The sequence below is a fragment of the Parus major genome, chromosome 4, assembly GCF_001522545.3.
Source record: "Parus major isolate Abel chromosome 4, Parus_major1.1, whole genome shotgun sequence".
Taxonomy (NCBI): domain Eukaryota; kingdom Metazoa; phylum Chordata; class Aves; order Passeriformes; family Paridae; genus Parus; species Parus major.
Window position 1 is genome coordinate 9,214,540 of NC_031771.1, and position 22,307 is coordinate 9,236,846.

Consider the following 22,307-nt stretch of genomic DNA (forward strand, 5'->3'; position numbering starts at 1 on the left):
TAACTAATTATTTACATACTCTTTCTTTGATACAGACTGAGAGACATTCTCCCCATCATTCTTACTATGTAGGCATCATTTACGTACAGAGAGTGCCTGTAAGCCAGTAAAGACTGAAAATGTTCTCATCTTTGAGATTGAAAGCCAGATTTAAATGGCATATGCATGCCCTGATTTTAGTATATCTATTTTAACACATGATTAATGGGTAAATAAACAAGTAAACTTCTTCTGGCAAGGAAGATAAATGGAAACATAATTAGGCATCAGATGGAAACACAAGTCCACAAAGACTTGATCCTATTATTTCTATTTTGGATAAAGTACTGGGTTTGTTTTGGGGACCAAGCAGGGAGTCCCAAGCTTTACCATCCATGCTTCAAAATCTGTGTCATTTCAGAAAAAGAAAACAGAGTTCTACTCGATTGTAGATCAGAAAATGAACATCATCATCATCATCATCCCCCCCCCTCTCCCCGGTTTCTGGCTGATACAATTTCAAGTTACAACTCTGCTCAACTTTATTATTTGTAATACCTTTCTTGTGGTTTCCATTCCATCTCGGCAAACACTGCTTTTTGCAAGATGGGGATGGGGATCCTATAGCTCGATTACTCCACCAAATTAACCCTTAGCATCACCCACAGAAACCTCTACCCTCACCCAAGTATCCCCAACTTTCGAACGCGATACAAAACCTTCGCAGATAAGGCCCTCGAGACCCCCCGATACGCTTTCAGAAGGGCCACAGCCACAGCTGCACGGTGGTGCCGGCACCGCGGCCAAGGCGGCATCCAGGCTCCCGGCGGGCAACGCCGCCGCCGTCGGGAGAAACTAGGGGAGATCCCCGGCGCGTCCTAGCTGGAAGCTGCCCTGGCAGCTCGGATTCCTCCGCGCTCCCGGTGATCCCCGGAGGGCGGCGGCGAGCCGGGCAGGGGTCTCTGGAGCGGCCGGGCCACCTTCCTTCCCTCAGCGCCGGCCCTGAGGGGGCGGGAGAGCGGCAGCCGCCCACGGCGCACTCCAGCCCGGATCAGCCCTCGCCCAGCGGCGGCCGCGGCCCCCGGCGAACACGCCTTCTCCCGCTGCCAGGGCTGCGCGTCCGGCGGGCTGTAACCTTAAGAAACTTGATAAGGGAATAAAAGGGAGGGACTTTACCGGAACCGATTCTCGGCTTCTAATCTCTCCTGACGTGCCGGAGCCCGCGGGGAAAACAAGGAAACAAACACTGGCCAGCGGCAAGAGCCCCCGCACCCCTCCCGAGCGGCTGTACCTGTCCGGCAGCGGGGCGGCCGGCGCGGCACTTTCCCCCGGTGAGTGCGGGAGACGCTCGGCGGCGGGCGAGCTGCTATTTATAGTCCGGAGCCTCCAGCAGCGCGATGGACGGCGAGAGGAAATGAAGAGCTGCGCGCCCAGGCAGCCGGAGCCGAGCCCGTCCGCCACCCCACTCCCCGCCGCCGCCGGGGGGGCGAGGTGCGGCTGGCTCTGGGCACGGGCGCTCCTGCCCCGGGCGCCACCCTCGGCAGTCCCCTCCCAATGTCACCGCAAGCCGCAGGTAGGCAGGGGAGGCGGCAGCCGCCTCTCCGGCAGCCCTGCGGCCAGCAGGCAGCGCGGCGCGGCGCGGCTCGGCTCAGCCGCGCAGAGGTGACCCGCTACTGCTGCTGCTGGAGGAGGCGAGACCGACACCGGGGTGTGGGAGGGAGACGCCGGCGCTTGCCATTCACCTCCTGCCGCCCAGAGGGAGCCCGGCCTCCGCGGCCGCCTCTGCCGACTGCCGGGGGCTGGGAGGCGGTGGCGGGAGCAATCCCGGCCCGAGGGGACAGTCGGGCCAGGCTGAGGTCGCTCCCGGGTAGCCCGGCGCCGGCTCGGTGCGGGCTGGCAAGCTCCACGTCGGCACCTCTAGGGGCACTGTGGCTCAGGGGAACGCAGCAGGACCGGTGGGATACGCTAGTCCCTTCCCTGTCCCGGAGCTGGGAACCGAATCTCCCTAGAAGGCAAGCAAGCGGCTGCTCGGAACCACCGGGCCGGCTGCCTTCCAGCCTCAAAACTTTGGGGGCTGGGCGATGAGGGATGCCTGGTCCTGTCAGGGAGGAAGGTGGGAGAGCTACACCTCACCTCCGGCCGGTGCTGCCGCTCCAGAAAGTACTAATGGCATCCATACACCTGGACTTTGATCCACGGCATCTGAAAACTGGGTTCGTATGTATGGCAACAGAGGAATTAAAATAAGTTCTAAAACATTTTACTCACTTGATAATAATCTTCTTTTAATCTGGGGGTTTTTTTTGCTACTTATTTTGTAGCTAGATAAATTCTGGCATTTGAAGCTTCAATCAATCCTTTTGAGACTACTTGTGCATTATTGCAGGACACCGTCTGAGACTTGAGCAGCATAACTCACTCCTACACTATCATTCTCCAAGCAACTGAAGTTAATACAGATTAGATAGCTACGTTAGCCTACTCACTGTCATTTGTTTCAGGATTTGTATTTAGTGTTTCCTGTGTTGTAATAGCTGCAGTCATCTACCAGGTACCAGCACAAGGCCTAACAATGATCTGTGCAAAGCAAGACAGATTCAGCTTTGAGAGCTTGAAGTCACAACAGAGATACAGAGACACAAAGATGGGAGCTAAACAAATAACATTAGAAGCTACACAAAATTGAAAGGAAAACAGAGAAGGCACAAGAGATATTTGACCTTGTCCCAACACCTAAACAAAGTAATACAGAAAAATCTAGCTTGATGGAACTACCCCTTTACATAAAGCTACTCATGCATAAATGTTTGCAGAATAAGGCTCCTATTAAACAAATCATCATAATAAAGTTAAACTGCCTTTTCAGTTCAGAGGTTAGTCTTTGAGCATCTCTCATGAATGATATTTTGCTTTTCACAAAGGAGTTTTTTCACAATCTTCCGTGTTAAATTTTTAATGTTCCATAGTGCAACACATTGCAGGAAAGGTCCTGCTGGCACAGGAATTGGTAGCAGTAGACTCAGGTTGCCACCAATGGCAATCTAGACGGTGAACAGGGAACTTTCAAAGATTGGCTATGTGCAATTCAATTGCATAGGTTTTTCCTTTCTCTGTGCTTCCTTAAGAACCAAATACTGTGGTGGCTTAGTCTGTGGTTGCTTTTCAAATGAAAGCAATCCCAAACTCCTATATAAGTTCAGAGCTGAGTACCAAATCTGTAAAATAGATGTTCTTCTAGATTTGGAAGGAAGTGCAATTACAGCCCCCACTTTCTTTTTTTCAATAATAAAACCTTGATTTAGTTGATCTACTGAACTCCATGAAAAGCAGTTGTCAAAAATATTGTCTTGAAGAACATTTATTCTTGGGCAAGACATTGTAATATAGCCAGTAATACTGCAGACCACAGGAAGGTGAAAGGCTGATTTTTACATTAGTCTTATGTTAAGACTCAAGAGGTTACTGGAAAATGGCTGCTCAGAAATCTGTCCTATGTCAGAATGGAAAAAAAATATATTAGATAATCGGAGTTTCATCCAGCTCTGAAATATTTTAAAATGGATATATAGTCTAAAACTCTCCTTTGTCATAGTCAAAATTTTCAGAGCTTGAAAGTACACTTAATTTAAAAAGGTATCTAATGCTCAAAATTATTTTGAATGTGTTATTATGCTCCCTAGCTCTGAAAATCACACTTCCTAAAGTGCCTAGAGATGGATTTAGGGTGTCTAACTGCATCCACTCAGGGTTGAAAATTTTTGCCTACCTACCTGTGCTTTATAATAAATGTATTAGAAAGCTTCAGGCAAGCTATAAAAGTATTCTCAAAAAAGCAATGCTGACTTGAGCCATTAGAAGACATGACACCGACCTAATAAAGTACTTGACTGTATAATTCAGCTCATTCTGGTATATGGAAACTAGCATCTGAAGCCCAGCTTTTGACAAGCATCTGTAGCAGGAGAAAAATGAATACAAAACACTTCCATATTATGGCAATTTTATTGTTAATATCTTTCCACTATTCCCCAACATTTTTCAAATCGATGTGCTTATTGTTCTGAAGTCTCCCTTTCTGCTATCTCCCCAACTCCTATATATAACATCCTATATTCCTACTTATAAATAGGAGTCTCTAACGTACTGGTAAAGGGTAAGGATAAGGAGATGAGGGGGGAAGAAAGAAGAAATAAAATCGTGACAGACTTGAGACTTCCTATGGGGACGACGAGTGGAGCTATTGGAGAATATTCCTGCTCTGCTAGCCAGATCCAATCTAACCAGATGCAATCTGGCTAGCAAGGATTGCTCTACCCAGGCCAAGGCCTGGGATCAAAGAGAAAAATAACTAATTGAAGAACTTCAGGATGAGGAAAAGAAATAGGATTTAAAGACCTGTCAGCAGCTGGAGTAGAACTTCTCTGCTGGAGAAGCTCTAACTAGCAATCAAAGTCTCCCAGTACAAGGAGGAAATAACAAGGTTGATAGGAATTTACTAAACCTTCAAGGAAAGGCAAAGGTCTAAGCAAGAAGAAATGCAAATATTTATTTTTGTAGGCCTTTGCTCAGAGTCCATTTTGATGGATAGAAAGGGTTTGTTTTCAAGAAGTCCTTTTTGTGTTATCTTCGATTGGCATTCAGTATAACAGTTTACCGAGGGAAAGGACTAAATGTACACCAAACACAATTGGGGCTGTCATGCTAACCTTGTTAGAAAGCAGGGCTGTGTCAAGCAGAGAAGTTAAATTTAGGCTCAGAATCAAAGAGGGACTGAAAAGGATCTAAATCATTCTGTATTCCCAAGCAATGAAATCTCTTTGAAAGCAGAGCTAGAGTAAAATTGAAGGCTCCTCATTCTCTGGACTGTTGGTATGAATAACTGCATGGGATAATTGCATTGTTTCTTGATACTAACCACAGTACAGCCAAGATTGTTGAATTTATACCAGCTTTTTAACTGTAAAGAACTAGGGAATAAAAAATTAAATCCTAATGAAAACATAAACCATCAGTGCAGGATCACTCACACCCCTTAAAATCATCTCCTGCCTGAAACCAAAGGATGCTTCTGACACTGAAAATAAACCTAAAGCATTAAATGAAAATCAGCAAAAATCACATCCTAGCAAGACTGAGCTTGACTGGTAGGGCTTCCTGCATAACAGTGTCACTGTAAATTACTGCACAAAATTGAAATCCTTGCACTGTGTCAGGCTCTTGGCAGAATCGGTGACCATAAACTTCAGTTTAGCTCTTAGTGCCTCACACCTTGTTACTTACACTGATTGTGGATGTGTGCCAAAAAGCTACCCTGCTAACCTAAATATTGCAGTTTATACCAAACATACATATTGCAATGTAGCTACAGAATGAATGCAGAAGAAACAAGATGATGACCTAGGTTCTCCAGGGGAACTGCAAACCGCAATTTACTGAGCAAATCAAAGCCCTGACTTTGCAGGTTGCTCTGTGTGGGCAATAGATTGTACCAGTGGCTCCACTGAGGCCTGTGCAGGACAGTATCAACATCAAACAACTTGCAGGATCAACATGTTCCAGAGGAAGAGCTGTGTAACTAATAACATTGAGGTGAAACTGAAACTGAGATGAATACCATACTACCAAATACAGAAGAAAGCAATGTCTCAGGTAAGCACTTCCTCAGTTGTCTGAAATGATCACAGACTTTTCATCAAAAGACATGGAGGAAAACCAATACAGAACTGCTGCAGAAAGCACTGCAAAGAGTATCACACTGCGTACTAAATTAAAGAGGGGGGTAGTGCAAATAAAAAAATCCCAAACCAAAATTATGTCTTATGCTGCCTAGATTGTACCTCCTGCTGAAAGGCAGATGGATTTGTTTTCTTACATTTTGGCAATATTTACTGTGTTGGTTGTACAAATAGGGAATGATTGTAAAAAAGTAACCCTAATGTTTTTCTGCGCATTGGCTAAAACATGCAACTATTTATCATCAATCTGAACAATAACTTCACTTCTTGCCCCACTGCCAGGAAAAAGGCAGTCGTCGAAATACCAGACAAAGCACTATTACACTATTATTGTTCTTTTTTTTCAACATTGTTTTCTCTCAGTTTCAACATTTGTTGCTGTGCAAAGTTTTGTGTAAAACCAAGGGACAAGAAGCAAAGCTCTTAAGGACAGAAAATGTGATTTTATGAGATTTATTTGATGGTTGGAAATACCATATTCATCTGGCACAAAATGCTGAACAGCATAAGCCTTCTCTATTGTTCAAAACATTTTAATGGAGAGACTTTATTGAAATAGGCTCCATGTGAGGTATCATCTCTTAGAGCTTGTATAACCACAGTATCATGTTCTCTGGCCACTTTGACAATAGTGCAGCTGTGTGCCCAGGTCAAATCTGGATCATATTTGCCAGACAAGACAGATATGTGCAGATCTTGTACTAAATGCTGTTGGGGCTGCTGCTCAAAAACCCACCAAAACAAAACCAAAAAACAACAACAACAACAAAAAAAAACCAACCCCCCCCCCCAAAAAAAACCAGAAATATTTTTAATTTCCCCAGGAGTTTTGAATTTCATTTTCTGCTCCTTTTGCACCAGTATAAATTACTAGATAGCATGCAAGGCTTAAAAGAGTCAAGACAAATGGTTAAATTATTGGACCAGTTCCATTAGTAGAAACTCTATAGACTTCAGGGGTCTTTTACTGACCTATGCTCACGGCAGAAGCCATAGTTTTTATTATGTCTAGTAGTACTGGATGCCATTTTTCAGGCCAAAAGCCCTGTTACTTGATGTTGGACACTTAACCTCTGCCAAAAAATCACACTGCTCAATTTTATCTCACAAGGCAAAAACACTTCAATATCTTTGGGCAATACTTGTTTGGGACAGAAGGTGAAAGGGCAAGCCAGCAGTTAGTTTACTGTCTAAAACAATAAAGTCATCAGACAGGCTGAAGTGGAGGCAATACATGGTTCCCTTCTTGCTGACAAGATTTCACCAACACTTTTTTCACATTTTCTCTGTGAGCTGAATTTCAAAGAAGGTTTATACATTGCCAGAACAGACCTGTTTTAAAGCATTTTGTTGCTCTCCACTAAAAACCATCCCCCCCCCCAAAAAAAACCCTAATAAAACCAAAACATCTGTCAAGAACATGCCTTTACAAAATATCTGCAACCCTCGAATCCCAAAATCCAGTCCTATTCCTATAGCTTTGAAAGCAATTTTATGGCACTTTTTATTCCTTTAAAACCACTCCTTTAAATTATAATTCACACTTCCAATCTCATTCTCAGAAGTTAGAACTGTAACTATTACCTACCTCCAAAAAAGAATATTATTGATCTTGTCTCTTTATAATTCTGCCAAAAACTCAAGAAAATCTGGCTTTGTACTAAACTTAATCCCACATTCCCTTTGCCTCAGCATTCAGAGACAAAACAGTTCTCTGGGGTAGCAGAGCCTACAAAAAAGAGTGTCCCTGCCAGTGGCCAGCTGTTCCCAATTCTCTCATTTTTCAAAGGACAATTTTTCAAAAAGCAGCTAAGTTCACATTTGCATTGCCCTCCACTGGTGTAATTATTTATATCATATTATATTGAAAATAACTTTCTCTCAAACCATGACAGCTTTTTTTTTTTTTTTTAATTTGCATGGTGAAAATTAAAAGATTCTATGCAATAGCATATGAAGCCCTTAGAGCTCTCCAGTGCTTTTGCTGGAGTAATTCACACAGTAATTCACACTCTCCTTTGAAATAGATTTTGGCTCCATTTGTGGCAGCTGGTTGAAGATGAGCAACATCTAAAAACCTGAAAATTCACAAATGCCTGCCAGATTGAAGTAACAAGATGATAGGATACCTTGTCATTGGTAGCTTGATATAATGGGTATGAGAACTCCATTCTTATTTAATATTTATCTGCCTTTACAGCTGCATAAATATCCTTTAATGTACACCCTGTGAATTCACAGCAAGAGGAGCCCAAGAAGATCCCACACTTGTCTGAGGAAAAGTAAACACTTGAGAACAAAAGAAAATAATTAAAGCTGAAGCTTTAACAGATATTCTCTTCCATATAAAAACAGGGGTTTAGAGCTTGAATAGGATGTTCAGAAATAAGGTGTGGCTGAAAATAGAAAAGTAACCTTTGGGAGTTGCATTCTTTTCTGTTTACAGGATATCCCCTCTTGCCTTGTAAGGGGGTCCAGCTATAGGATAGGTGCAGCTGACAACTGAGGGTATGCTTTGTGCAAGTCCATTACTCTGCTGAGCAGCATTTTTTGCCTTTAGCTTGGATTCTGACAATTTTTCTAGGGCGTGTTCATGTAAAAAAAGTCTGGAATATTAAATTTCATGGCTCCTAGGTGTATTTCTGACATGGGTGCTAACAAAAACCTTAAAGCTGGGGGCAAACCTGGTGCCCTGGGCCGTGGCACTCCAAACCTCTCACAACCATGTAGAACAACCACTGGGAAACTCCCTCAGAGAAATGAATATAAAGCTTCCAGCATATGTTTTTCTCTCGCCATATGTCATCCATACGTCAAGAGGATGTCACTGACAACACAAGTAGATTAACCACATCAAATATTGACTGTGAAAATCAAGGACTCCTGAGGCAATACTCAAGTCAGCAAGCAGGCAGGTTTGAATAGCAGGTAAAGGGATGTTGCAGGTATTGCAGAATGTTGCACCCCAAGGGAGACATCTGAAAAAGAGGCTGGCTCACTGCTCCCTGTGGTACCACAAGCAGCAGAAGCAGAGAGCTCTGCCTGCCTGCCACAGAGGTAAGGTACCACCACTCAGCTAATTAGCAGCATCTCATCTCTTGAAGGGAAAAAACCCCTCTTGCTCTCGCTGAGCTTCTGCCAAGCTCCTGCTATCGTACTTTTCTTCTAATTTGAAAAAGGAAACTACAGTTCTGACATCCCTTGTTTGAAAATTGCTAGTCCCTGTTCTAATCAGACAAAACTTTAAATCACAGCCACCTTGATTTCAGAAAAGTTTAACTTGTAGGATAACTTTCTATCCATTTAGTATTGGCTTATTCATGTAACTGTAATGTGCAGCCCTACCTTGGACAATGACTCTCCTGTTTCCTACACGTTGGCAGACCACATGCAGACTCTCACCCCTGATCATTTTATACTGGTCACAGCAGGACTTTAAAGAGGATATATTTTACTACACAGATGAGCAATCACTTTCAAACCCCTTTGCAGTATTTTCCTACTCACTGTGCTTCAATTCACAATTTGATGCCATTCAAAAATAGCAGGCTCTTGTCTGTGTATGATATTCAGCCTGTCTAAGGGTAAATGTGCTTAATCCTAAATCATCACCATTTAATGGTGTATCTTTTTCCCTGTGCTGTAATTTAAAAGAATGATACAAAGACTATTTTGGAGAGCTTAGTATATGCCTATCTGATTATATCCCTCACTTCCCATCTCCTGATCTTTAATATATTTTGGATTTTGACCCTCTCTGTCCTGTAAAAATTTGTGTGTAACATGAATCAAGTACTTAAGGCTAATGATGTTCGCTGTTTAAAGTGGGTTGTCTGGTCTGTTGGGTGAGGTCTGTTTTTTCCATTGTGTTTAAAAATATTTTCTGCCTTGCACTGTAAAGTAAATGAAACAAATGGAAATAATTGCTGTGTGGTGATTGATAGTGAGGATAGTGGGGGTAGTTTCATCTTTGTCACTGGCCTTTTACTTAATTTTGAGAGTTTCACTTAACTTACATGAACCTGACCCACTTGTAAAATAGCTATAATACCCCTCACTGATGTCATAAGGTAAGTTAAATTTGGCCCCTGGCTTTAATTTGCCTTTCAACATTTGTGTGCTGTTCAGGGTATAAAAAAAGATTTTTGTCCTATGTGCCTTATTTTGACCAAGGAAAATTAATTAAGTCTGGGTAAGTGTCAAGGGAAACTCTCCTTTGTGCACCATTGTGCACTTGATTACCTCAAAGAGCTTGGGAGAATGTAGAATCATATGACATTGCTGGCCTATAAAGGGTCAAGAAGGAAATAGATTTCCTTTGAGTCTCTCTTGGCTACTGCCTATCTCTCCATGTCTAGGACAGTCTGGCCTTTAATTGGGTGGTTAGGACAAGCTAAAATCCTCAACCAACAGACTCTAGACAAGAGTAAAGTACTATTATTAATTTTAAGAGGAACAAATTTAAGATAATATAAGTCGTGTTTAAGGTCATATGAGAAGTCAAGCCCATTTTTTTCAGGGAATTAATATTTGTCAGTTTACCTGGTTAGCAGAAGGCTGGTTTGAAGAGCTATCCCCTGCTTCTTCCTGACTTCTATCTAGGTCATCTTGATACATGCACATATTCCACTGAATTTAATGTAGTTACTCCCATGTAGCTTTAGGACCTCTTTCTGCAGCTTGACAGTAAGAATATTTAGCTCTATGCTTTATGTATTTGTCTGCCAATATTCTAATATTTTGCTGCTACTATGAAAAATCAGGGATTCTGTGTCCTGGAGCACAACTGTACAGAGAAGATAGCTACAGTGATAGAGCACATCTGGTTGGAGAGAAACATTTGTTCTTGATCCTTTTCAAAAAACCCCATATTTGGTAGGTACACAGCAGTGCTTGGTTCACTGCCTATAGATAAATGTCTACAGAATAAATACTGATTCAGCTATTTCAGTGTAAATTGATGTATGTGACTGGCACTATTTTTGTTAAGTCTACTTAATAAAAGGTAATTTCCACAGGTAAAATATAAACCCATTGCCATATAATGTTTGCTTTCATGAGTTTGGAGGCTTTTTGTTTGGGGGAGGGTCTCTTTTGCTAGTTAGCTAGTTTTAGTTGCTAGGTTGTTAACTTCAGGGTTATAAAAACATTTTAGCGAATGTGGATGGTGTTAATAACTCTTTAAGCACTTCCCCCCTGTTATTTTTAGGGACAGTGTGGAGTCAAGTGGTTTAAACATATACTACTTGTAAGACAAGCAGGAAAAAAAAAATTAAAGTACAGCTTCTTGCAGAGTAATTAACTTAGCTGGATTCAATAAATTTTGTCAGAGTATGTTTAATTTTCTTCCCCTGTGACAAATTCAGAGAAATTCTGTTGGATCCAGCTAAAGTGTTCTGAAGATGCAGTATCTGAGTAGGAAGAGGATTCTCCCACTCTGCAAGACATGCACTTGTAGCTGTCTTCCAACCAATCACTGGTGGAATTTACCTTGCACCTTTCACATTTCTTTTAAGATTACCCAGCAGAACCTCAGGAAATGTGAACCAAGTAGCCAAACTCTGTGGTGTGGGCTAGGAAGTGAGTGAGAGATGAGCTGAGAAGGAAGGATGTGGGTGGACAGCTGCAAATGCTGCAGCTGCGCTCCATCGCTCCTTTGCGCTCAGGCCAGTGTGACCACGTGTGCTGCTGTCGCCTTCCTGTGCCTGCATGGCTCCACATGCTTTGTGGAGAGACTTTAACCCTCCAAGTAAACCTCAAAACATTTCTTGGGGAACAAAAGGTGAGACTGAAAGATAGGAAGTGAATGCTGGCTTCCACAGAGTTCTTGTCCAGCAGCCTTTGCCAAGGGAATATGGGGGATATTTCCTCCTATAGAAATGTTACATTCCTACTGTAAAGTGAATTGGGACAAATACTGTTTTTCTTTAGGATTTCCCTAAAATCTCACTCCAGAATATACATATTTTATTTTTCCTGCCTTTTGTATTCTGACAGTGGTCTGCCTGAGGAGGTTTCTTGCAATGTACAAAAAATGAAGAAAGAAAATTGTGAAGAAAAAATGGCAAAGAAAAAGCTATGTAGGAACTATGAAACTCTGGGTTTGTATATTGCATTTTTGGAGGTAAGTTCTCCTTTAGGTGAAAATAATAATCCCAGAGGGGAGGTTTTTTCCAAACATTTATTGGATATAAGAAATTTTGGGTGTAGATTCAATAGAGTCCTTGAGTTAGAGATGTTTCACCTCTGCCATACTCAGAGGACATGCAGCATGAGCCCCAACTTGCCTGCAAAGGACAGGGGGAAAAATGTCTCTTGTGGCTGGAAGAACAAAATTAACCTGCATGTGAAACATGGCTAAAGAAGAAACATATATACTTGATAACGTTTGTACCACAATGCTACTTCTATGCTAGCCATTCATTTTCCTCTCCTTAATGCGGGAAAGAGTTAAAATATGGGGAATGAACAAGCATTTCACAATTAAAGATGAGGGCAGGATGACAGCATACAAGGGAAGAGTCTTTGGTACTGCTACTAGTAATGAGTCTCCAAGAGTTTGAGTCTGCCTAGTGCTTTCACTGGAGTTTTACTTTCTAAGAAAACTGCTGAGTGCCATCTCTCCTGATTATACCTGTGGAAATTGACTTATTTTCATGCTCATTTGCATATTAAATCTTAGAAACTAAGGAGTGCTGAAGTACAGAACTACAGATTTCATGAAGGAGGGCAGAAGTACATCAGAATTTCCTGCCATTCATTACATTCTTATTGTACAGTTCAATGTATATTTGTGTAGCTGATAATAAGATAATAATAAAAAAATCTGGAAAAGTGATATGACTACAGGGATAATCCAGTCAAAATCTGAGCAAGGACTGAGAAGCACATTATCTAATGCTCTTCAAGGAGCTGCAGTCCTCCATTTAGCATTGACATTTATTACCTCAGCACGTATTAGCAATACAGCTTTCTGGCCAGATGCATTGTGGTGCATGATATTTTCCTTGTGACACAACTTGTAACAAACAAAGGAGATGGAAGATTAAAGCAAAACAACCATTGTCATATCAAGGAATCACTTCCTCAGACTTCAGGCTGATAGTTACTGTGCTGTTATACCTTCTATAAAATGTAACAGGATGCTTTAAATCTCAGAGGACAATTTCTATAAATAGATTTCTGCTGGAAAAAAGAACACAAAAAGCTATCATAACGTGATAAACTGTCAAAATGGGGAAGAGCTGATTTAGATACCAAGTTTATTCATTTCAGCACAGATGTAATCTACTCTCATCAGCACTGAGGCATTTATTCCCCCTACTTTAGGACTTCCAGAAGACACAGTGTGTAGAAGAGTAGTAAACCAGCCTGCTGTTTGGAAATGGTAGCTGATAAATCCACATTGCCACTACAGTGCTTTTAAAAAAAGTGACAGTGCCATAATAGAAAGGTTAAAATGTCAGAAAATATGTCAAAATGCTTCTTTAAAATTAAACATGTAGTTGCTTATTGGCTACACAGAATCAAGCATATTTCTCAGCTGACATTTTGTTTAAGCCCTTTTCTGGTCTGTGAGATCAGGCAGTATGCATATGAAAAATATTTGTTGCATTCTGTGCTGCACTTTATATAGACACCCCAATCTTTATGTGTCCATTTCAATAAAACAAGAACATTCATAAAGTTCTTTTATTTACTGATCATACAAAACTACTAAGGACAGAAGAAAAACAAACCAGTCCCAGACAAAGTAGTAGCCTGAAATCTCTGACGTGCGGTGTTAAAGCAAGATTAGCTTGTAAAGAAAGACAGTTTTAATTTTATTTTTTTAATTAGGATGGTGTACTGAGGGGGGAAAAAACCTAAAAAACAATTCTCTTCTCCTGCATCTAGTGGAGCGAAATGAGTACTTTAATTCTATTTGTAGATGTTCAGAAGTATTGGCAGAGATTCAAAATACCCACAACTGAGCAGAAATGAAGGCAAATTGATGAAGCCAAATTTTGGCCCATATAAAAAGGATATAGGATATAGGAAATATCTATAATTCCTTTCAAAAACATGAAATAACAAGAAAATCTGCCTTGGTTGCCCTGCATTACTGTGCAATAGAATTTATCATAATGTTCAGCCTGAGCATATTTACTGCTTTACATTCAAGCATACAGCATTTGTCATTTTAAAATGAAATGCAATAATTACATAAGCCACTTCAATGTGTTTTCTTCTCCTTGGATTTTCAAACAGAATCCAAAAGGAAGGTCAGAGAGGTACAAGCTGAGAGAGAAAGCAACTGATGTGTTCCCCATGAAGAAGGAACAGAGCAGCTTGCTCAGCTTCAGTGTGAGCTGTAATGCAGTGCAGGGTGTCCCTCCCTTCCATTCACTTTCCCAGTCAATGGTTGCCATAAACAACTCTGCAATATTGTCATGTTGCAAGCACACTAATCATGGCTCACATTTGGGTGATAGCATAAACAGCATAAATGTCTGTTATGGCCACAATAACAGTTTCAGCACAGGAGCCAAGACAAGGGGAAATAGGAACTGAAGAAAATGAGGCTGTTATACAGAGATCTTTCTACTTAATAGATGAATCTCTAGCTCCAAGAAGCTGCTCTTCCCTTTGCAACAACCTAATCAAACCTTCACTGCTTCTTGTTGAGGTGTGTTTCTATAGCACCATTATTTCTTCTTCTCTAAATCAATGATTTAATTTATTTATCTGTCTTTTTGATATGACTGTCATTTATTAGAATAGTGAAGAGATATGGGAGCAGCAGAACAACCAAAAAGAGGTGAAGCGAGAGGAAGTTTGTAAAAATAAATCATTTTATGGAAAATGTCCATGGAACAATAAACCATTTTAAAAATCCCTGTGGTGTTATTTTTGTACATACTATATAGTTTCATAGAGAATTGTAATGCATAATACACATAAAAATCACATATAAATAAGGTGACTTTTTAGTGGAAATAAACATTTTGTTAGAGCAAATTCTACAATGTTCTATTTTATTTCTTTAGAAATCAAAAGCTGAAAAAAAATCCACAGCCAACTATCTTGAAGAATACAGCTGTTAAAGGTGCTAAGCAGGCCATTTCAGTTGATTATTTTTAGTATAACAATGTAAAGTTTAGTGGTTTTTTTTAAATTTAAGATTCCATTTCATTGTGTTATGCATATAAAACCCTCAGACATATAACTACATGCAGATCTGTAGTCAAGGAGAAATGCAAGTCAACAAACTGAACTTTTCAAAATAGGAATTACCCATTTCCACCCAGGTTGCCACAAAACACCAGATTTCAAGAATAGATAACAGTTTGTTTTACCACTACCTCACTCATAATTGGGAGAGGTAGCCATATATACATATATTTTGCCTCTTTAGCATAAACAAACTAGAGAAAAAAATTTTCTCTATCATTTCTGTACTCTCCTGATCCCATACAAATAAGCAAGAGAATTTTGCTAGGAAGTGTTCCTTTTACCTGCTCTTCAGCTGAGCACTCACTGATGTTACAACCTGGTCATGCTTAAGCAAAAATCATGGGTGGCTACTCACCTGTGTTCAGTTTATTCAACCTTTTCTTTGGAGAGGAGATCACAGCACAGGAAGGCAAATTTTGCCATCCTTTGACATGTCAAGGAGTGCCTGACCTTGCTCATCCTCCCCTCTATGCACAGTGGGGAACAGTGGCACCATACAGGGGACCAATGACTTAAGAGAAAAAGCAGTAGGAGACAGCTCTGTGCTGAAACTTTCCAAGTAGTGGCAAGAAAGAAGGAAGAGGAAAGTTGTGGAACAAATGATGCCTAATGTAATACTTCCTTTCTTACAACATACTCTTTTTCATTCACTTCAGCTCTTCCATCTGGAGCAACGTTTGCAAGCTGGATGTCAGTCTCCCTACTCTTTGCTGAAGCGGGGTGGCCCTACAGAGCCTGTCCCCTCAAAACCCTTCCACCTAAATCCAGGCTCCTCATTTACCTAATCCTAGCAAGACCTCCTATACCAAAGGCATGTATACTCAGCAACTCGTGCTGGATAGGTAGGTGCAAATGGATACAGAGTTTTCGTAATGTGCTAATAAAAAGAACTATTAAGGTCAAAATACCTTCCCACAAAGTTAAAGTGAAAAGTGGCATGTTGAGTTAAATTACTCCAAGGAATAAATGGCAAATGACTGCTTATCTCTCTAAGTGGGACTTTCATGAATAATCCAATATGCTTGCTAATGATAATGAAAGCATCTGTGCCTTGTATGTTAGAATTACTTCTCTCAGTCTTTGCAGGACAAAAGCTTTGCATATTGTTGCACATCAGGCCACCATGAAGGGTAGCTAAGCAAGGCTTGATTTTTATGTTGACAGTCTACTCCAATTAGAGGTGAGTTTGCAATTAGAGGTTATTTGCTTTCCCATAAGCCCACAAAAAATGGTACTGCATACCTGTATCATGGTAGAAAATACATTTTCTATTTCTCAGCTAATGGTTATTTTTAACAACACATACCTAAAAGTTAAAACCAGCCAAAAATCAGTAAAAATCAACTCTACCAGTTACATCTATGACACTGGCCTGGTGGAGTCATTAAGCAAGAGGCCTGGATTTAAATTCAAAATTTAGCAGATACATGTAGCATCCCATTAATTTTAAGATTTGCATCAGGAAGGGTGAGGTCAAGTGCAGAGCTGGTGGAAAATAATCAACTCTTTTTATAGGAAAAAACATACTGACAGGAATAACCCTGCCAAATTACAAAAGGGAAAGCAGTGTGGAGATGGGAACAGACTATAGGTTAGTCAGTTTAATAGGGCTTCTAGAATTTGTAATTTACCCAAGAGACATTTTAGTTACAGGCTAACGAACTGGAAAAGATATTTGAAGAAAAAGGATATCCTAGTTGATATAGTTCACAAAGCATTAGTTAAGCTTCATGAGTCTGATGGACAACAAATCATTGTTGAAACAGCTCAAATGTAAAGAACATTTTTCTGTGTCATTTGTTTCAACTTATTCTTCTTTGTCACCTAAAATCAAGAAAGTAGCTCTGCAGCATGCATTTATGGGCCACATCACTGACAAGTTTACTCTCCTACCATCTCCATCACACTTCTCCCCTGCTGGAAATCAAATGGGCAGGGACTACCTCTCAAACAGTGGCAGATTTAAGCTGGAACAGCCAGATGTTCACTAATTTAAGACCATTTCCACATTGCTCTGGCAGCATAGAAGAGTCTGAAAAGGATGTAAAAGGGTAACTTTCACTATTTTAGTTCCCTGTTATACTGCCAGTGATGCATGTTCAGAGTAACCAACAATCCAGAGGGAAATGTTCACAGTTACACTTTTATTGCATGCACAGTATTGCTCAAATACATAACTTGGGATATTTGGCCCTGTTGCCAAGAACATAGGAATATTTACTAATTACAGCATAGTCACTATAACATTCCCTTGAACCATAAGACAGGGATCCTGCAAATATAACATGGCCTGCAATAGAAATTGCTTTGTCCTGTTATGGACCACCATAGAATCTTAGAATGGTTTGGGCTGGAAGGGACCTTAATGATCATTTAGTTCTTGTTGTGGGCAGGGACACCTTACACTAGACCAAGTTGCTCAAACCTCCATCCAACATGGCCTTGAACACTTCCACAGACGGGGTATCCACAGATTCTATGGGCAATCTGTCCCAGTGGCTCACTACCCTCTGACAAAAATTTCTCCCATCTAAATCTCTCCACCTTTGGTTTAAAATTGCTCCCCCTTGTCCTCTCACTATCTGCCTGTGTAAAAAGCCATTCTCCCACTTTTTTATAAGCCGCTTTAAGTACTGAAGGAATGTTACAGAAGAACATAAGCAAACCACATTGAAGTATAAAAAATTTACAGATAACCTAGTATTCTGTTTCCACCAATGATCAAATGCAGATGCCTGAGAAACATGGTCCTCCTCTGAGTCTCTCCTACCATTCAGTCTTTGCCAGCTTATGGACTTCCTGAAACAGAGTTGGTTTCTGGGCACTGAACACTCTTTCACAGATTTTTCTTATATAAGTTCATGCAATCTTGATGGAAATGCCTGTAACACATCAGCATATACAAAGGAGTTCATCAGGTCTGTTATCGTATCCTTTGTTTTGAATTTAGATTCTGTTATCTCTGTTTCATATCTTTTTTGTTCTTGTAATGGATGAAGCTGTGAACGATCAATCATTATGCACTCTGTCATGTCACTCACTGGTCTACATCCCTCAGGCTTTTCTTTTGTCAGTCTGAAGGATTCCTGTCTGTTTAATCCTGCCTTCAAGTGAAGTTGTTCAATAACTTAGACAAGCCTGTTGCCATTTTTTGAACCTTTCTAGTTCTTCTATATCCTTTAAAATGCAAGGACCAGCACAGCATGCAGTATTCAGAGGTGGAAAATTATTCTCTATTGTGTTCTCTGTTATTTTCCTCACAATTTCTACTGTGTTTTACAGGTACTGGTGGATTGATTCAGTCTGAATGGAAAAGAGTCTCAGTTTAAGATTTAATTTCTAGATTAACTTTTTTTGGCTGCAGTTGGGCACTGACAAGAAATTTTCAGAAAACTGTCTATATGACAAACTTGGAATCTTATTCTCTAATACCACTAGTAAACGAAGAGTTTGTAATAAACTTAGGGGTATTTTTCCCTTCACATTTGAGTTACATTAAATTTCAGTTGACATTGTGTTATTCTTAAGATAATGGGATCTTTCACCAATATTTCTTTCTTACTCTCTCATATCAGTTAGTATTATTTGCGAAGTTTTTCACGTCACTGACCTTTCCTAGATTTTTTATGGATACACTGCACAGTATAGATCCTGCAGAACTTTTCACTGTCTTTTTCCACTGCCATATTATTCATTTACTCCCATCACAGAATCACAGAATGAGTCAGGAAGGGACCACAGCAGGTCAACTGAACCAACCTCCTTGCTCAGGAAGGGTCATCCCAGAGAACATGGCACAGGATTGCATCCAGACAGTTCTGGAATATCTCCAGTGTGGGAGTTTCCACACCTTCTCTGTGCAGCCTGTTCCAGTGTTAGGTCACTACACAGTAAAGAAGTTCTTCCTCATGTTCATGTGGGACTTCCTGTGCATAATTTTCTGCCCATTGCCGCTTGTTCTATTGCTGTGCACCACTGAGAAGAGCCTGGTCCATCCCCTCAACAGCCTCCCTGAAGATATTTCTGATAACAATCATTTAATATTCTTTCATCCATGCAAAGATCTTGCCATTGTTGCAAGGTGTCGTGGTTTAAAACCAATAACTAAGAAAATTACTTATTTCTTGCTGTGAGATATGGATTAGAATAAGGGCAAAACAGGCATAAAACTTAAAAGGAATAAAGAAAGTTTATTGACAAACAACAAGAATAAGAACACCAGAATAAACTTCCAGAAAAACCTTTTCATCCCTTATCTATTTACTATTCTCTCGTTCACATGACAACAGAGACAAAAACTTTGGAACTTAGGTGGTTAAAACAGTCCCAATTCTTGCTACAGTCTTTTCACCTGTCTTTGTAGAGAAACAGAAGTTTCTTCCTGTTAATTTATGGAGTTTCTCACACGAAAACTATTTTTTGTTATAGTTTTCCATTGCCCTGATATCAGCTGCTTAGAGCTGCTGTTATCAGAGCCCACCCCTCCCATTTTTCACATCACTCTGAGATGTGTATGGGTCATGAGTCGAGGGATAGCATTTTTAAGGATGAGTATTCGAAGGTAAAAAAAGTCTTCTTCATCTGCTTCTGTGAGCTTCACTAGACAACAGTTTTCTCATTGCCTCTCAAGGCTTCAAATCTCCCAGCACTTCACTATACCATAATTACTCAAGTTTACACTTTGAACACTTTATTCCTCCCTACATACTTATCATGAATTAAAGGAGTTTTTTCCAGGACTTCATTGTCCATCTCCATAGTCTAACAGAAAGACATTTCAGCTAAATTAAAGCATCTTCTTAATTCTCTACCTTTCTTGAAGTTTCTTTTCTTTCTTGTCACTGGTAGTTTATAAAGTCTCTTTTCATGTTGATCATTCTCCTTTTCTCTCTCTGGATAAAAAGATTAATCCGCAAGTCTCATCTGGGTAATGAAAGAGTTAAAATCTTGCCCAGGCTGTTGTAGGTAGTTCTGTGGCTTCGGCCGATGCAGGAGTCTGTGATGGAGAGTTCCTCATGGCTGCTCTGGAGAGTGTAGTCACCGTCTCTGCTTGCTGCAGGCCCAGAGCCCCTCTCCTTCTTCACTCGGCAGTTTCTGGTGAATTCCATCACGGCAAAACCTGCAGCCAAGCCAGGAACCAGCCCGGCCCGGACAGGGCTCTGGGCAAGCCCCCTGCAGGCCCCATCTCCCAGCCGGGAGATGCAGCAGGCCCAGCCCGGCCCCCGCCCGGCCGCATGGCCGGGCAGAGAGAGAGACGCTGGAGCTCTGCTACCTTTCACCGCCAGGAAACAAAGAGAACTCAGAGAGCTCTGGTTTTACACTTTAAGGTAGGGTTCACAAGTTGATCCCACTTTTCAATGGCCTAAACTGCTGTCAATTCTCAGCAATGACCGATAATTGGTCAGGAGAAAAGACTCTAGGCAGTTCTCAGAAACTTCAACTTTCTTAAAGGTAAAGTAACTCCATGACACAAGGTTTCACTAAGAATCTTTATATCTAAGCCAAAATCCTCTGGAAATCCAGGTAGACTACATTGACTCAATCACTTTAAAGAGAATATTTAGACAACTCTTGTGAGATGAAGTTTCTCCTTACAAGAGGGATTTCACTCCTCACCAGAGTACTATATTTCTCCAATGTTTCTTTTGTACCTCCTTACTCATCACTAATTCTTCAAATCTAATCTGGTAGGCATTAACTTTTCCCATTACAAATACAATGGAATGGCTGTGTATGAATTATTACTCTTTTATTACCTATTTCTTTTATAAGTCTCCTCTGCTGTAATGGTTGGTAGGTTATTCAGACATGCCTACAGGATTAGGGCACTTTGAATATCCTGTCATAACAGTTGTCTATTGATCACATTGAACTGAGTTCAGCACCATTGAAGGAAAGGTGGTCTCAGCCACTTGAGTTGGTATAACAAGGAGTAAATGAAGTCTTGCTTCATTAGCACTGAGGCTGAGTGCTCTTTATGTGTTTTCCCCAGATTATAATTTGTATTGCTTTGTGCTAGTGGATTCATTCAATCTGGAAGGGAAACTGCCTTAGTTTAAGATGTACTGAATTTACTCCTGATGTTTTATCTCCTGTAGTTTTGAAACATGGCCTTGTTCATTTCAATCCAGTCCCACCACTTCTATCCCTGTCTACTCCTCTCTGCTCCACCACTTAAACCAGCATGTTCTAAAAGCCTGACTCTGTTCTGCTGCCTACAGTCTTCTAATTTCAGGGTGATTGTGCTTATATTACAACCTGTGCCTGCACAGACCCAGTGTTTGTAAATTTCCAGACATAACAGGCTGGAAAATACTCCTCTCATTCTTTACTAGGTTTATTTCCTTCTTTTTTAATTTCCCAGTTACAGATATCTCCATAATTAAGAAAACAGCTTTCTCTAAGAAATATGTAAATGACACTCCTTTGAATACTCTGACAAAATCTAAGGATTTACACAGAATCTGCTCATGCCCTTCAAATGAATGAGTAATAAATGTGCAGACATGGAAAGCTATTCCTTTATGCACCACCTCAAAGCAAGCTATTCCCACAATTTTCTTGCTATCTCTTCATTAATCAATAGTAGGCTTTGTGAAAGTTCAGGAATGCGTTTGGAAAAAGGAAGCGAGATCAAATGCCTTTTATCTTTCCTGTCATGCTCCCTGAAGGTTTGAGAACCCTTTCTTAGAGGATTCCAAGGCCAGTTGTGGAACCAGGCACTTGAACAAGAATGCCCAGGGTGATGGGAAACTTCCACCACTGCTTTTGAGTCAAAACACAACCTCAGTCATTTGCTTCTTAGCTTAAAGATGTAAACTGTTTCTCACCATATTACAATTTGAAAAACAAACAAACAAAAAACCCAAAAAAACCACAGTGCAAAGAAACAGTCTAGATATTTTCTTTCTATAAGAGTTGTTCAGGTTTTTTTCACTCTGCCATGGAAAGCAGAGATTTGGCCCAAGGACAGCAGAGGGAAGGACTTCAAAAAGCTCTTGTCAGTGTCCCTGCTCAGTTCCCATTGAAAGAACTGAGTCTGCTGAGTCTACTGAAATCAGCCAGCTGATGAGCCTTTTGAAAATGCATTTTTGTCTCAGACAGACAGTGGTAGAGCTGGGCATAAAATTTCTGAAATTTACCTTGCCTAGAGGGAAGCCAGCAAGCTCTGTCTCTTAAATTTCTTTGAGGGACAGCACTCTTCTTTTCTTCTTACCATACTCTGATTAGAATTCAGTGTAAAGATTAGTGATAGCAGGATGGCTGGACATTTTTAGGCCACAAATATGCTCTTACATAATCAGATTATTTAATCTTTTCATTAAGATGCATTTCTTCATCATAAGAAGATACAGGGTTTGTTTTCTACAATAAGTA

The 22,307-nt window shown here is 40.7% G+C and overlaps 1 protein-coding gene across 4 annotated transcripts in view; it reads right to left on the reverse strand.

Moving 5' to 3' along the window:
* The window catches only part of INPP4B (inositol polyphosphate-4-phosphatase type II B), a 318,553-nt gene extending 317,210 nt beyond the window's left edge, over nucleotides 1-1,343 (reverse strand). For all 4 annotated transcript variants that reach the window (XM_033513502.1, XM_033513501.1, XM_033513500.1 and 1 more), the window contains exon 1: nucleotides 1,271-1,343. The gene's annotated coding sequence lies outside the window, so the exon portion shown is untranslated. The remainder of the gene's footprint in view (nucleotides 1-1,270) is intronic.
* Nucleotides 1,344-22,307: the final 20,964 nt, after the last annotated feature.